Raw genomic sequence first — 15342 nt, 5'->3', positions numbered from 1 at the left:
CAGTGCTGCACCGAACAAAGGAGTGTGTCCTTGGAAGACAAATGGGTATCTGGCATTTGACACGTCATAGAATTTAAAATTATGTCTCTAGCAGCAAAACAGAGTCTTCTTTTCCGAATAAAGCTATTTTTTCTGGAATTAAAATCACTAAAGACTCCGTAATAAATTAATCTTGGTTTTCAACTGTATGTGTTTGTATTCCTTGGGTAGACACCCCGGAGTGGGATGCTGGATCACAAGGCAGAGCTGCTGTTAGTGTTCTGAGAAGCCTCCACAGTGTTTCCACAACGAAGAGCCCTGTCTCCATTCCCACCAGCGGGGGGCGAGGGCCCTTCCCGCCACATGCTCTCAGATACTTATTGTTTGCGGTGTTTTTAATAAGTCCATCCTCACAGGTGGGAGGTGGTCTCTCAGTGGCGATAAGTGATGCGCAGTTTCTCATGAGTCTGTTAGCAGCTCCATGACATCCTTGGAAAAGTGTCTGTAGCTCTTCTGCCCAATTTTTGACAGGTGGCTTGCTTTCCGTTTGTTGCATTAGATGAGTTATTTGTAGTATCTTGAATACTGGCCCCTTGTCATATTTACAATGTGCAAATATTTTCCCCCATTCAGTAGTTGTTTCATTTTAATGACAGTTTCTATCGCTGCACAGAGGTTTTTAGGGTGATGTAGTCTGATTTAGCTTTGCTTTTGTTTCCCTTATTGCTGGAGTCAAGTCCTCACAGATTCTTTGCGGCCAATTTTGTGGAGTGTTTTGCTTCCGTTTTCTTCTACGTACTTTATGGTTTCAGATCTCACATCCAGGTCTTTAATCCACGTTGAGCTGGTGTGTGTGTATGGCGTAAGACAGTGATCTAGTTTCATTCTTTTGTATGCGATTGTCCAGTTTTCCCAACACCATTTGTTGAAAAGACTTTCCTCTCTCCGTTGTGTAATCTTGGCTTCTTTGTTGTCAATTAATTGCCTACGTAGGTGTGCATTTATTGCTGGGTTCTCAATTTTATTTCACTGATGTGTCTATTTCTAATCCAGTGCCATGAGGCCTTAATTATTATAGCTTTGTAGTATAGTTTGAAGTCTGCGAATGTTCTTCTTTTGTCAGGATTCCTTTGGTGATTCAAGGTCTTCTGTGGTTCCATACACATTTTGGTAACACTCGCTCTGTTTCTTTGAGGAAAGACATTGAAACTTTGACAGGGATTGTACTGAACCTTGTACTGCTTTCAGAAAGTTGACCATTTTAGCAATGCTAATTCTTTAAATTCATGAGCAAGGAATACCTTTCCATTTCTGGCTCTTGTATTTCTGCAATGTTTTACAGTTTTGATCCTTCACCTCCTTTTTAAAAATTAATTTCTAGGTACTTAATTCTTTCTGGAGTGATAGGAACTAGGTCTGTTTTATTGATGTTTTTGTTTTATAACTCTTTCTATATAGAAATGTAACAGATTTTCTATATTCATTTGTAGCCTGCCACTTTATTGGTTTATTGGTTCTAACAGTTTTCAGTGTTGTGGTGTTTTTTCAAGGATTTGCAATGTACATTACATCGTCTGCAAATAGTAATAGTTTTACCTCTTTTCCAATTTGAATTCCTTTGTTTTTCATGCCCAATGGCTCCAGCGAGGGCTTCCAATACTATGTTGAAAAGCAGTGGTGAGAGTTATCATATATGATTTAGAGGAAAAGATTTTAGTTTTCACCATAGAGTATGACATTACCTGTGAGTTTGCCATATATTGCTTTTATCACATTGAGGTATGTTCCATCTATCCCCATTTCGTTGAGGGTTGCTCTTTTTTAAGCAAATGTGGATGCTAAATATCGTCAGATTTTTTCCCAGCCATTGATATGATCATATGCTTTTACCTTTCCTTATGCTGATGTGACATTAATTGCTTTGTGTATGCTGAACTATCCCTTTATGCCTTGAATAAGCCCCACTTGGTCAGGATAGGTGATCCTTTTATTTTTTGATTTTTATTATGTTCACACAAAGATTTTTGCATTTCCCCCCCAACAGCCCTTATGTCCCCTTTGTCCTTTTCCCCCCACCTTCCCTCTTAGCCTCAGAGTCCTGGAGCATTTATTAATGTCCACAAGTTTTTGAAAATGTTTCATGTTAATGAATTGCCTACTATGTAAATGTTGAGTATTTATCATTCTGACTTACTCTGCAGCACATAATTCTCTCAAATGCCCTCCACTTTGTTGAAAATGTCTTTGCTTCACCCTTTGTTATGACTATACAGTGCTCCATAGTGTGTATACGCTGCATCTCCTTGATCTGACAGTCCATTTATGGACATTTAAGCTGTTTCCATTTCGTAGCTATAATAATTAATGCTGCTCTGAACATGGCAGACCATATGGGCTTTTTCATGAATGGTTTCATATTCTGTGGGTAGATGCCCAAAAGTGGGACTGCTGGGCCAACAGTAGTTACATGTTTAGTTTTTTAAGGTAAATCCAGATCACATTCCCTAACAGTCGCACCAGTTCACATTCCCGCCAACAGTGCAACAGGGCTGATTTTTCTCCACATTGTCTCCAGCACTTGTTGTTGGGGGTCTTTTTTTTTTTTTTAGATTGATTTATTTATGCATACAAGAAACAGGGTACAGGCCAGAGGCGCAGGAGGGTGAGAGGATTCGAAACCAGAGACTGAGCGGGGAACAGAACAGGCAGACTGACGAAGTACACTGCTGAGGGGAGCAGCGGGTGCTACAGGAGAGGTCTGCGCGCCATGTGGGATTCTCGCTGGCCAGCCAGGATCAAACCCGCACTGCAGAGGCTGCAGACAGCTTCACAGTGCTGCGCTCAACCCACTACACCACCAGGGGAGGCCCCTATCGGGGGTCTTTTTTAATATGTGCCATCCTCACCAGTGTGAGTTGGCATCTTACTATAGTTTTATGCTACATCTTATTAGAAGTGATGAACATTTTTTTCATATTGGCCTCTGTAACATTTTCGGTATGTTATCTGCTGCTCTATTTTTTTATTTTTAATCCTTTCTGTTGTTGACTCTGACTTTTTTACATATCACGGATTTTATCTATTATTTGCTATATGTTGTAAGACTATTTTCTCCCCTATTTCAGTAAGGTGTCTTGTATTTAATTGTCTTATATTTTCTTTCACGACTGTATAAACACTTTAACTTGAGGTAATATCAGTTATTTTTGTTTTTAATTTTCTTGCATAGGATTGAGTTATCAAAACTATGTAGAGTGTGTCACGGAACATTTTGCCAATGTTGATTTGCGACCCTTTATTGTGTTGCTAAATTTGGTTTGCTAAGCAATTTTTTTTTTTTTTTTTTTTTGCTAAGCAATTATGTTGAGCATTTCTGCATCATTGTTCATCTGGGACGCGGGTCTGTAGTTCTCTTGTTCTGTGGTGTCCTTACCTGCTTTGGTATCACCGTGGTTGCCCTCATCAAATGTGTTAACATGGATTCCCTCTTTATCTCTATGGAAGGGTTTGAAATGGGCAGGTATTAGTTCATCTTTGATGGTTTAGTAGAACTCACTAATGAAACCATCTGGTCTCCTGGGCTTTTTTTGGGGGGGAGAGGAATTTGATTATTCCTTCAATTTCCTTGTTTATAATTGGTCTTTTCAGGGTTTTTGCTTTTATCAGAACTTCCTGATTCAGTCTGAGAAGGTTTCATGCTTCTAAAAATGTGTCCATTTTTTCTATGTCATCCAATTATCTTATATTGGCATAAAAATGTTCCTAGCAATCTCTTACAACCCTCTGTATTTCTGCGATGTTTACTTTAACTTCCCTTTCATTTCTGTTTCTATTTATTAGAGTTTTCCTTCCTTTTTTTTCTCAGTGGATCTAAGAAGTTCCCACTGTAGACAGAAAACAGCCAACTAAACGAGATCTGCTGCACCATTGACTGGTGTCCCTGTAGACAACAACATCTACAAAGGATGATCAAGTTCTTCAGGACTCATTGTTCTCTAAGGAGGTAGGTATAAACTTTGAGATCTTTACAGGAAAACAAAATACGACAACGACCAGAAACCTTGGAGTAGTCTTTCATAGCTTTTTTCTTTCTGATGTGGAAAACATTTGGGCTGTGAGATATTAGTAACTTTTTCAAAAACAAAATAGCTATGTTTCTATGGTCAAATTATTTCATTAAGGTATGCGACTAACATAGTTTGAAAGATTTTTAAATAATTTCACTTAAAATCTCTTTTTGCTTGGGAATCTGCAGGTGACACTCCTCAAGGTGCACTGTGCACAGGACGACGCCCTGGAGGCTCTGTGACTGTGGACGCCGACGCACTAACGAGGCTTGAGAACGAGCATCTCTGCCCAGGCGCCAGGTCACACCAACCCAGTGTCCAGGAGCTACATTCTGCACACCCAGGCTCAGAAGGTCAGCAGGAAGACAGTTTTCTTCCAGTCATCATTTCCCACAGCAATCTGACCACAAGACTCTTTAACATCTCTCTTGGCGGACACTAATGTTCCCTGGCCCACCATCTGGGATACATGCACAGGTCCCCTTCTGGCCGAGGCAGGAAGTTGGCAGAGCTCCTTTCACCATTCCCACTGCAACCACAGGGCTGGTCTAGTTTTGCGAACATTTTAATTCCCAAAGACTAGACTCTGAATGAATGGAGTTCTGTATAACTAATTTAAGACAGGTCATCGAGAGCGAGCTCAAGGTTAAAGTAAGAATTTCATATTTTATTTTTCAGTGGGTATTTTATATTTTATCAACTGGGAAAGAGTTAAGCTCTGTGGAGGGCTCATTTTTTTCTCTGATGGGAAATAAATAACGAGTACTCCTCAGGGCAGAAATCTGAAGTCTAACAAGGAGAAGGAAGGACATGCTCCTACTTTCTCATCTATGCGGGAGTTCTGATTGATCCCCGGGGCTGGCTCTTCTGGGCAACTTTAATTGGCCTCACTTGGAAATTCTTTCCTCCTCACCTGGAAGGGAAACATTTTTTTAAAAAGACCTGGAAGGAGAGAGACAGAGAAAGGAAAGATGGAGGGGTGGGAGGGAAGGAGGAGGGAGAGAGAAGGGAGAGGAGGACACGAGTACCTTCTACTCAGGCATCCCCAGGCCTAGCGAGATAAACCAGCCAACCCCGAAACTCATTCAGAGAGACTCGGGGTGATGATGATGAAGGGGCAGTGGCCTGGCATCCTCTGCTTCTTGTGCGAGGCGCCCACGGCTGGTGAGCAGAGGGCCCTGCTGGGCAGGGCGCTGAGCAGCTCTTGTCCCCGCGACATCGCCAGGTCTCCCTGAGATTTCACCTTCCTTTTTAGCTCCAGGAGGGTAGGACAAAAGGAAGCACTAGAGGGGAAGCATCGAGGGGCTGTGCTTACTCGCGAGAGATGACCTGCCCACAGCAGCGGTCAGGCCGGGCAGCGCGGCCACAAGGGAGAGCCATGGGGGTTATTGCAGTTCAGGGCACTCGGGCCACCACCCCAGACTTAGTGAACCAGATCCTCGGGGTTGCTGTCAGCACCGGCTTCCCCGCTTGAGTGACTCAGGGACACCCACTGGTGCAGAGAGCACAGGCTCTGGAGGTCACGGCGCCTGGCAGGACCGCGTGGGCTCCGTCCAAGGACATGGAGCTGCACGCTGACCAGCCTCTGTTTTCCCATTTTCCCTTTTGGAGACTCCTACTTCAGACTAAGGGGTCCACCTTTGCGACTGCCAAGAGCCCCGGGATGGGCTGACAGGAGGCGCGGGAGATGTGGATCCCACCTGCTCCCTAACCCAGCCGGGACCCCAGACGTGCGAGGCCTCAGGTCCCCGGTGATCTAAAGGAGGATGGGTGGCGGGGAGGGCCGGCTGACAGGGCGGGCTGGGCGCTCAAGCTGGCGCAGCCTCCCCAAGGACCACGGGTTGCCCTCGGGCCGGCCTGGGGCTGTGCGTCCACCCCGCAAGTGGCCCTGCGCTCGGACTGGGTCCTCTTGGGCCCTCAAGCCCCAACACGCAGTGTCTTGGGAAAGGCCCGACGCTCACCCCAGCGGCCCGCACCGAGGCCACCACAGGGTAGAGCCTGCTCAGGCAGTGCTTCCACACCACGCGGCACCAGCTGGGCGCTTGGCTTCCTCTGTGGCCCGTCCAGTGGGACCATCTGTCAGCTTTGCCGGCACCTCAAGCCAGGGTGCCGGGCTATTCCCATGTGGGTGCCTCCCCAGAGGCTGCCAGTGCCATCTCCACCCCTCACTGCCAGTGCCTCTGACCCCTCAGTGCTTTCACCAGGAGTGCACAGTGTACTGCCCCCCCCACACACACACACAAGGGAGCTGGCCCCCAGCCTCGCTCCCAGCTGAAGGCCGAGGCGCAGGGGAAAGCCCACCTGGCTGGCCTCGGGTCTTCCTAGAGAAGGACCCCGCACTGAGGGGAGAAGGCAGCTGGAGGCAGCCCCAGGGGTACTGGCAGGGGCTGCCCCAGGAGGACCCACCTTGGACATGGGTCAGAGGCCAGAAAAAACCTGGCGTGGGGCAAGCAGCCGGGCTTTCCACGAGGCCCGGGAGGTACTGACCATGTTCCATGAGAGGCCGGGGCTGAAGCCACAACCTTTCAGGAACTACCCCCACCTGTGCATCTGCAGACCTGCGAACCCTGAGTGGCCTGCTCAGCGCCACTGCTGTGGCCTGTGGTCCTGTGATCCCGTACAAGGCCAGAGCTGCCCGGTCCATTGGTCATGGGTGCCCAACCCCACCAGGTGTCCTTCAAATCAATCACGAGCAGAAGCCGATCACCCCGGAAAGGCGTGCCTCACGGGGCTACGGACTGAAGTATGACAAGGGAGCCCAGAAGCTGCTCAGGGGACGCCTTGCTGATGAGCCTGAAACCAGGGCTGGGGCCTAGGGCTTGTCTCAATCACAAGAGGGCGGACTCCCGACACTGACGCTGCAGATGACAGCACGTTCTTGAGCTTTTCCCCTCCTCCCCTCACACTGATGCTGTGAGGCTGTCCTAGCTGGCTCCACCACTCCCGTCTGTCAGTGTGGTGTTGTCAGCCCAACAAAGCACAAGGTACTTTCACCCACTGTGTAAAGCTGGGGTGCTGGTGGGCTCGGCTCCAGGCGGGGAAACAGTGGGGAGCAACCTATCCCCGGTGTTGCATCGCAGGCCCCTCCCAAGCCTTGTTAAAATGGCAGAAAGTGCCTCCCTCACTGTCCGGGTGCAGTGCCCATGGCGGTCAGAAGCCGGGTCCTTTGCTCCGTGGACACAGCGGTGGAGCAGGAAACTCCAGTGGTCTCCACGGCAGAGAAATGCGCCAGGACATTCCCTGCTGCCCACTGAGCACGGAGAGAAGTGCCCAGGGCTGGAGATGAGCCAACTGTCTCCTCCAGGCCCAGCTCTGTCTGCACAGCAGAGTCCGAGGCCGCCAGGTAAGTGCCTTGAGGCCCGTTCAGCAGCCCAGGGACCTCACAGGGGGCAGTGCCCAGGGAGTCTGTCCCTTCCACCGACAGGCACTCTTCTCTACTCCCTGGAGTGCTCTGGCTCCTGTTTCCTTCTGCTCCAACTTGGACAACGAAACTCAGGGATCAGGACCCAGCTACCTTCTAAGATTTCTCCGAAGAGCCTTCTCCTGGGCAGAGGCCCGGGGAGAGCCAGCAAGTCAACTGCCCGCAGTGGCCTGGGCTTCCGCTGCCGCTGTGCTCAGAGCCACACACCAGCTGGGTTTTAAGCGGGCTCAGCTTAGCTGATGTGCACAAAGTAATTCGAGGCAGAGGCGGTAGAAAGATACCAGGACTAACATGAGAGCCCTCGGTTTCGAGGAAAACTTTGCAGACTTTTGAAAAAAAGAAAGATCATTACATGCATATGTAAATAGACCAGTGACAGGATCATACATGGGAGAGTTTGGGGATTCTAAGTTTCAAAATGCTATTTTCCTTACAATTTTGGTGCTGGCCCAAGGCAATCTGTGTGCGTGTGTGTGTGTGTGCAAGCGTGCCCTGAGGACTATTTCTCAAACTATAAAGCACTCGGCCTTTTCATTCTAAGTGGTGGGGACAGAAGGAGAAGCTATGGGACAAGCCGGAGAAGCAGCGCATGTCATTAAGAACGCGCATTACAGTCTTCACACCCGGTGTAGAAACTCGGTTTCAAAAACAAATTATCCACAATTCGCTCTGCTTGGCTAAGCAGGACGCCGAGGGAGGGAAGACGCCAGGCTGGACCCGCCTGCCCTTCATTAGTATTCTAGGTATAGAGAAGAGAGTTCTCTGGGTCCTGCCGCTCCAGCGACCGCGCCAGGGGTGCTGGCCAGGGGGCCCATGTGCCGCTGACGAGACACCGTCACCCTGCGTGTCCCCGTCAACGGCCCCATGCCTGGGACTGACTCTCACAGTGCACCTGGTCATCCTAATTATAACAGTTTCAGTATATTATCTTAGCTATTCAGGGGATTAAATCTTCGCTTCTCCAACAAACTGGAACCAGCATTCTCTCGAATACGTATTCTCAGAACATCTGCAACAACTGATCGTCCAGACAGGTCAGCTCCTCAAAAGCCACCATCGCAGACGCCGTGTACGGAGGACCTGGCGGACACGCCTGACCTCCAAGTCGCTGTATCTGCAGTAAAGACTCACCAGTTGAGTGTTTTCAAATGGACCGTGTTACAAGCTACAAACACAAAAAGGTCTCTCTGATACACGTGCTTTGATAAATCTGCTGTATGTTTGATGTGACATGCAGAAATAAAGACACTAGAGCACATTATACCGAGCTGTCACAAGCGTGTGTGCATGTAATGTGTGCACCCAGGCACAGGCTCTCAAACCACGTGGGCACGCTTTAACATCGTGACGTCAGGATTCTGAGCACCTCATGACCCCACAGACTTCCCCAGGACACTCACTGGTTAGTCCCCCACCCAGAGTCAGCCTGTGACATGAATTCTGTCCCGGCGGTTGACCTCTGTCTGCGCCAAGGCGTGGGTGTCCCGCCCATGCTAACTCTCGTCATCATTCACCACTGGCCGCTTCGTGGAGGACTCGCTTGAGGGTGAATCTGTTTTCCCCTCTGTAGCCCATGCTTCACCTGGCACCCCAAGGCGGCACTGGCTTCTCATGCTCTGGAAACTACTCCGAGCGCTCTGCTCACTTTTTAAACTGGGTTACTATCTCCGTATGACAGACCTGCATCCAGCGTAACAGTCCTTTGTTCTGCTGTTTTCACCCAGTTTCTCTCAAATGCAACATGAGTCCAAGTTTTCACGGTGGTGAAGCCCAACTTCTCAACTCTCTTGTGTGGTAAATATTCAAAGAAACCCACAAATGACTTTTGTCTACACATGGTGTGAAGAAATACTTATGAGATTTCTTCTAGAAACTATGTATTTTTTCTGTTTCGGTCCATTATCAATCTAAAATTAACTTTTCTGCCTAGTGTGAAGGAAGACTAAAGATTTCCCATCCCCCCAAATAACTTGTTTTGGCCTCAACTCCCAAAACCTTTCACCTGCCCCCAGAAGAGCAATGGACACAAATGCTCGCTGAGCACGGGCGCACGCCTCTTTCCGCACTGTGGGCGCGCTCTGCGGCCCGGTCCCGCACAGACCCGGCGCTCTAGCTGATGGTGGTGACCCAAGGGGACTGTGACATCAGCCACAGTAAGCCCTCCACTTCAGAGCGCTTTTTCAAAATTGCCTTCGATGTTCTAAATCCTTTGGATCTTCATATAATTGTTACAGTACGCTTGTTCATTTCTATTTTAAAATGCTGTTGTGGTTTTCACTGGCCACACCGGTGTGAACAGCCTTGGGCAGACCGGGGGCACTGGCTTCGCACGCTCTGGTTCACGTCAGTCACTTCTCAATTCTGCATTTCTTTGTTCACCCATCAGCAATAGCTTCTAAATTCCAATGTGTCTCCGTGAACATGTTTCATTACGTTCATTCTTAATAGTTTGGTTTCTATTTTGATAGCACTACAAATGGTACTTTGAACATTGTATTTCCCCACTGCTGTGGCCCACCTGTGGGTAGGCGTGCATCTCTTCCACGCGGTATTCTGGGCTCCTGCCAAATTCACATATTCGTTCTGCTCGTTTCTTTGAAAATTCCTTTGGGCATTTTAATGTACACAGTAACACTATCACCATCTTTCCATTATTTATGCCTTTATATTCTTTTCTGTTATATTATCATGATCACCACCACAGCACTGACTAGAAGAGGTCCAAGACGACATTTTTGTCTTGTTCCTGATCTTCAGGGGAAGCATTTGATTTTTCAAAACTAAGTGTGATAGTCATTCTAGGGTATTTGGAGGTGCACTACATTTTAAAAAATGTAAATTTTTGTTTGCTGAACATTTCTATTTCATAAGAACAGATGAATTTTATGAAATGCTTTCTTAGCTCCCACTGACTTAAAGTCTTTATTCCGTCCATGGGGTGAGCTCCACTGACCGGTGTGTGACGTCACGCAAGCTGTGCCTTCCCCCCTGTGCACAGCAGCCAGCCAGCGCGTGCACCGCTCCACCTGCTGCGCTTGTTATGTCTAAAAGACTTTTGTGTCCTGGCTCATGAGGTGTGTTGGTTTATAGCTTTTCAGTTTACTATCTGCACTACAATTTATTATAATGTAGACATTTGTTTGTATATGTATTAGTATATTATTTACGTAATATTACACAAAAGTTAATACAGATTTCCTTTAATGCTTTATTGTTGGGTATAACACACTTATCAAATGAGATTTCTTCTATTGCCTCAATGACATTACAACTGGTATCACATCTTCCTTAAGTAGTAGATGGCTTCACCCACATCATCATCTGGACTCACAGGCATGCCGGGAGCCCCAGCCTCACGCGGGCAGGGTGAGGCTTCGGCTGCACTAACTCACAGGTGCTCTCAAGTCTGAATGTAAGTGTCCACCCAGTGTTTAAATTCTGTGTCCCTTTGCTCAAGATGCAACTTTCAGGGCTGTCCATGGCAAATGCCAACCCTCTAGCAGAAGGACAGGATGGGGAGCGAGAGACAGAGGCTGGTGTTGCTAAGAAGGAACACTTTTGAAGAGGGAGAGGCAATTCCCAAAGGAAATTAAGTGCATTTACACACAGCAGAAGGCAGCGGGGATAGGCAGAAGGACATCTACTATAATCACCGGCGCGTCTGGAGTTCTTTCATCAAGATGCTCGGGCTCGTCGCGTAAGGATGTGAAAGATGCCGAGATTCAGTTGTTAGAAGGGAAGTGCATCAGTACAGTTCAGGTATTGGTTTCATCACCACCCTTCCTGAGAGCCTGACGAGAGACAGCCTCAGCCCTGGGAGTGGTGGCCACCGCTCCAGAGCAGGTGAGGCCCTCTGAACAACCTGGGCATCCTGAAACCTCACAGGCGCCTCCAAGCATTTGCACTGCTGGAGCTCACAAGTTAATCCTCCAATCACTTTCTGGAGGGATTTGTTGTAAGTAATAATCTCCATGAATGCAACAACGCACAAACACTAATCTTCTAATTCACAGTCTGGGGTACAAGGCAGGCAGAAAGCGTGTCACTGCATGGAACAAAAAGGAAAAATGCCCTGACAATTTAAAACCTTACAGCTAAGGAGAACTTCACATTGTATTTAAAATACTTAATTTTCACAACATGCACGGATGCTAATCTTAAAAAAAAAAAACCTCACATTCTAAATAGAATTTTAACTCTCTTTCTTAGTTCTTCATCTCTGGGATTGTAAATTAAGTTTTCCACCAAGAAATGGAATCGAGACATTTACTTTCTTCAGTAGTTTGGACTGTTTGGCCCCTCCAGTCTCCCCTGCGGGTACAGCAGTGTGTATGGGCAGGTCACGGCACAGGTGTGGCGCCCTGCAAACTCATGCCCAGTGCTCGCCTGTCCACAGCACACTGGCCTCCACTACTCTGCTTGTTCTCCCATCTGTGGCACAAAGTTGAGGGCGAAACTGGATGGAATTGACACCTAGTCCTAATTTAACAGAGTAAGTGATCGTGTGCCAGGATGTTATCAGAAAACGACATGGAAGTCAATATTCCCAGAGAACTTCTCAGGCAGTCATTTGGTCTCATTTCTTCAAAAAAGGTTGCCATGAACCAAAGCGTCTCTCCAATGCCAATCCTCACACCACCTGGCACAGCGTGCTGGTAGCACTACGGGGTTCCTCTGTGACCCGATGCACCACGGGGTGGATGGGGCAGCACCGGGAAGGCAGGAATCATTCCAGTTACAGCTAAACCTTCATCATCATGACTCTGATCAGAGCCCATGTAAATGGGAACAGCCCACGAGGTAATGCGACTCAGGACGATGCCCTGTTCTGTCTCCATGCACATAACGACGTGAAAATTCTAGGGTTTTTTTTGCCTTCTCTGTGATATTTAGAAAAAATGTTCTTCTTGAGCTTCAGTTTTCAAACTTTAAACTCTGAAGATAGACAAGCAGTTGAACAATAAGACATCTGGTAAGCAAAGATGCAGCTAGCCACGGAGTCGCCATGGAAACCACCAGACATGGACTATGAAGATGAACAATGGTGAGTTAATTTCTTCTCGGGTTGTGGCACTGGCTCACTGATTCACGTGTTGAGGTGCCTTTCAGAGGAAATGCTATCAGAGCCAAAAGACTCTCCCCTGACTTATTACGGGGTAAAATTCCAAACAAGTCAGACCCAAGTTCTTCAAATAGGAAAAAACAAAACATAATCCCAAGGAAACACAAATCCTTGCTAAGATATAATCATGTGTAGGCAGGAAACAGAGTGCCCTGGTTTCATGGGACACCAAGGGCAGTCTGCCAAGCCCGTCTCTGCAGCTTCTACGCCAACAGAGTCACAGACTCACCGATCTGCTCATGAAATGGCAGCAGATATTAAATGGAAGCTGCAGGTTATCCTGCTACAGAACATTGTGTTTACTTGGGATGCAGGTTAAAGGAAATATAATCAATGACACTTAATTGAAAGTTTAGAAGGGAGTTGTGCTTTAAGAAATACAGAAGAGCTCCTTTTAAAAGTTGCAAGTTGTCAGGTGGAAAATAATTGATAGTGAGAAATGACTGAGCTGGAAGGGACCTTGAAAAATCATTTGGTCCAGCTGGAAGTTTTAATTTGTCCTCCAGCAGTGAAATGTCTAAGTTTCTAGAACAGATAGATGCCTGCTCTCTTCCTGAAGTTCTCCAGGGAGGGAGTCTCAACAGCTGATTCGATAATCCTTGCCAAGGTTTCATCACCTTGACAGCCTGGCAGCTCCGTTTTATTCCCACAGACAGCTCTCGTGTGGCCTGTTCTCTCTGGCGGGTTTGCAGGGAACACAGAGCAGGTGATCCTGCCCTGCTGGAAGCAGCTGTCACCCACGTCGGGATGGTGTCTTCTCTGGGTGCTCGTGTTTGAAGGCATGGGGTGCTCTCCTGGGTCTGTGTAATGACTGTCCCGAGCGTGATACTCTGAAACAGGAAGAGCTTCCCTGCATCATGGAAAGCTCCAGGGCAAATCGCAGCTATGTGTGTGCAGTGCTCTGCAACAGGCGAGTCATTTCACTGCAACCTGGCACTAGTGCTGCGCCACCAGCTCTGTGACGTACGCAGAGAATGAAACCCTCACCTGTGCTCCCAGCTTCTGAGAAGCACAGGCACATGCGAGTTAAAGCTCTGGTAAACAAACCCAAGTGAACATACTGGGGCCCTGGTCAAGCCGACAGAGTGACCTGCTTTGCCATATCGCTGCAGGTGTTCCCACAGCTGTCCCATGTACCCATCGCCTGCTACCTGTGGGCTGGCGAAAGCTTCCATGAGCTAAAATGGCGGGAGGCCACAGAACAGCACCGCCACCTTCTATGGAAAATATCTGAGTGTTCCCAGATCCAAAAATAACCCACCACATCACACCAGGTAACACGCAGAAACTAAAAAAACACACGCCTAGTAAAGCAGGACCAAGTGGACACTCACAGCCCATCTGCAGCAGTTCTGGGGCAGGCCTGGGGAGGCCACCTCTGCTCGCAGGTCCCAGCCTCTAGTTGCTGCTGCAAAACCATCACTTCTCTCTTCTCTTGTGAAAGTGGAAACCCCCCGGAGTCCCTCTGGTTAGCAAAAACAGGCACGAACGCAGTGTTTTCTGAAGAGCCAGGCGAGCGATGTGCGCTCTTGCAAGCAGGCAGCCCACACCAGCACTTCAGCAGGAGCGGAACTGGTGCTCCCGAGGCCCCGGCGCTGTAAGCAGGGTTGGGCTCCACGATGGAGTGCAGATTTTTTTCCCGCTTCTGAACAGCTGCGCAGTTCTTTGGAGAGACCCCGAGCACCACAAAGCCACAGGACGCCACGAGATTCAACTGGGCCACGTCCAAGTCTATGGTTTACACAAGACACACTTCGCGGAAGGTGCTCGACTAGGGTTGGCTGTGCTTGTCAGTGTTCAGTGCACAAGAGAGCAATTAAACAGTTGGGCTGAGATAAATAAAAGCGACAGTAAGTGATTATGAAGCTAATGTTAGTTCATAACTCTTGACTAAATCTTTCACAAAACAATACTTCCAACGCACTTCATGCTACTTAGGAAGACCTTCAGACTACTCAGAAATCTAAGACATGCACAACACAACAGAGGGAGTTTTAGGAACTGAAAAACTCTTGCTATTCGAAGAATCAAGAGAGTTTCTATTTCTGAGGGCAGTGCTGATGAATTAGGGAAATTATGATAGTGGACACAAGGTACAAAGGTCCCCTGCTGTGAAATGTCTAATATTTCAACATCAGTTCTTTGATTTTTCTCTGAGAGAATAATGAATTATTTATTCACCTCTTGTCTGGGATCATCATTATGTGATTTTTCTGGAATAAAGACTTCTCACTTTTAACCCCTTTGCTTTTAAAGTACTGAGTCTAATGCCATAAGAAATTATTTTCCTTCCACTGGAGACTGTGGACCAACCTCCCTCCCTGCTTCCCTGCCCCCAGAAAGATGACGATGCTTCCCTCTCGCTCAGTTACACTTTTCTCATCACTGCTCCACAGATCCCATGTCCTTCACTGACCCAAAGCCTGTACCCTACCCCACGCGCACTGTGAGTCCATGGCGCCTCCTCCCGGAAGCCCAGAGCATGCCCACCTCCTAGGTGTTCACCAAGGTGCCATCTTGTTTTCTGAGGACTTGCAGGCCCCCAGCCTCTAGCATGGCTTCTGCAAAACTACTGCTGCTCTCTTCTCTTGTAAAAGTGGAAACCCCCTTGGAGTTAGCAATTAACAGACCACCATAGCACAGTTGACAGACCACGGTAGAGCACAAATGTGACTCTCATATGCATTGGGGAGACCAGACCTGTTCATGTGACTTCCTTAACTGCAATAACCACTTCACAGGGGTATTGTGGA

The 15342-nt window shown here is 47.7% G+C and overlaps 1 long non-coding RNA gene across 3 annotated transcripts in view; it reads right to left on the bottom strand.

Annotated features, from left to right (window-relative positions):
- LOC119254919 (uncharacterized) overlaps positions 1 to 15342 on the bottom strand; it is a 68774-nt gene that overhangs the window by 48917 nt on the left and 4515 nt on the right. Inside the window, exon 3 of one of the 3 annotated variants that reach the window (XR_005127417.2) lies at positions 4704 to 4959. The exons of 1 other annotated variant lie outside the window; for it this stretch is intronic. This is a non-coding gene — a long non-coding RNA (uncharacterized LOC119254919). Of the gene's footprint in view, positions 1 to 4703; positions 4960 to 10636; positions 14419 to 15342 lie in introns of those variants that run through there. One more of the 3 variants, XR_005127416.2, reaches the window with a different exon arrangement.

This window comes from Talpa occidentalis, unplaced genomic scaffold (assembly GCF_014898055.3).
Source record: "Talpa occidentalis isolate TD23 unplaced genomic scaffold, MPIMG_talOcc4v2.1 talOcc4.10, whole genome shotgun sequence".
NCBI lineage: Eukaryota > Metazoa > Chordata > Mammalia > Eulipotyphla > Talpidae > Talpa > Talpa occidentalis.
This window is presented reverse-complemented; position numbering and strand designations above follow the sequence as displayed.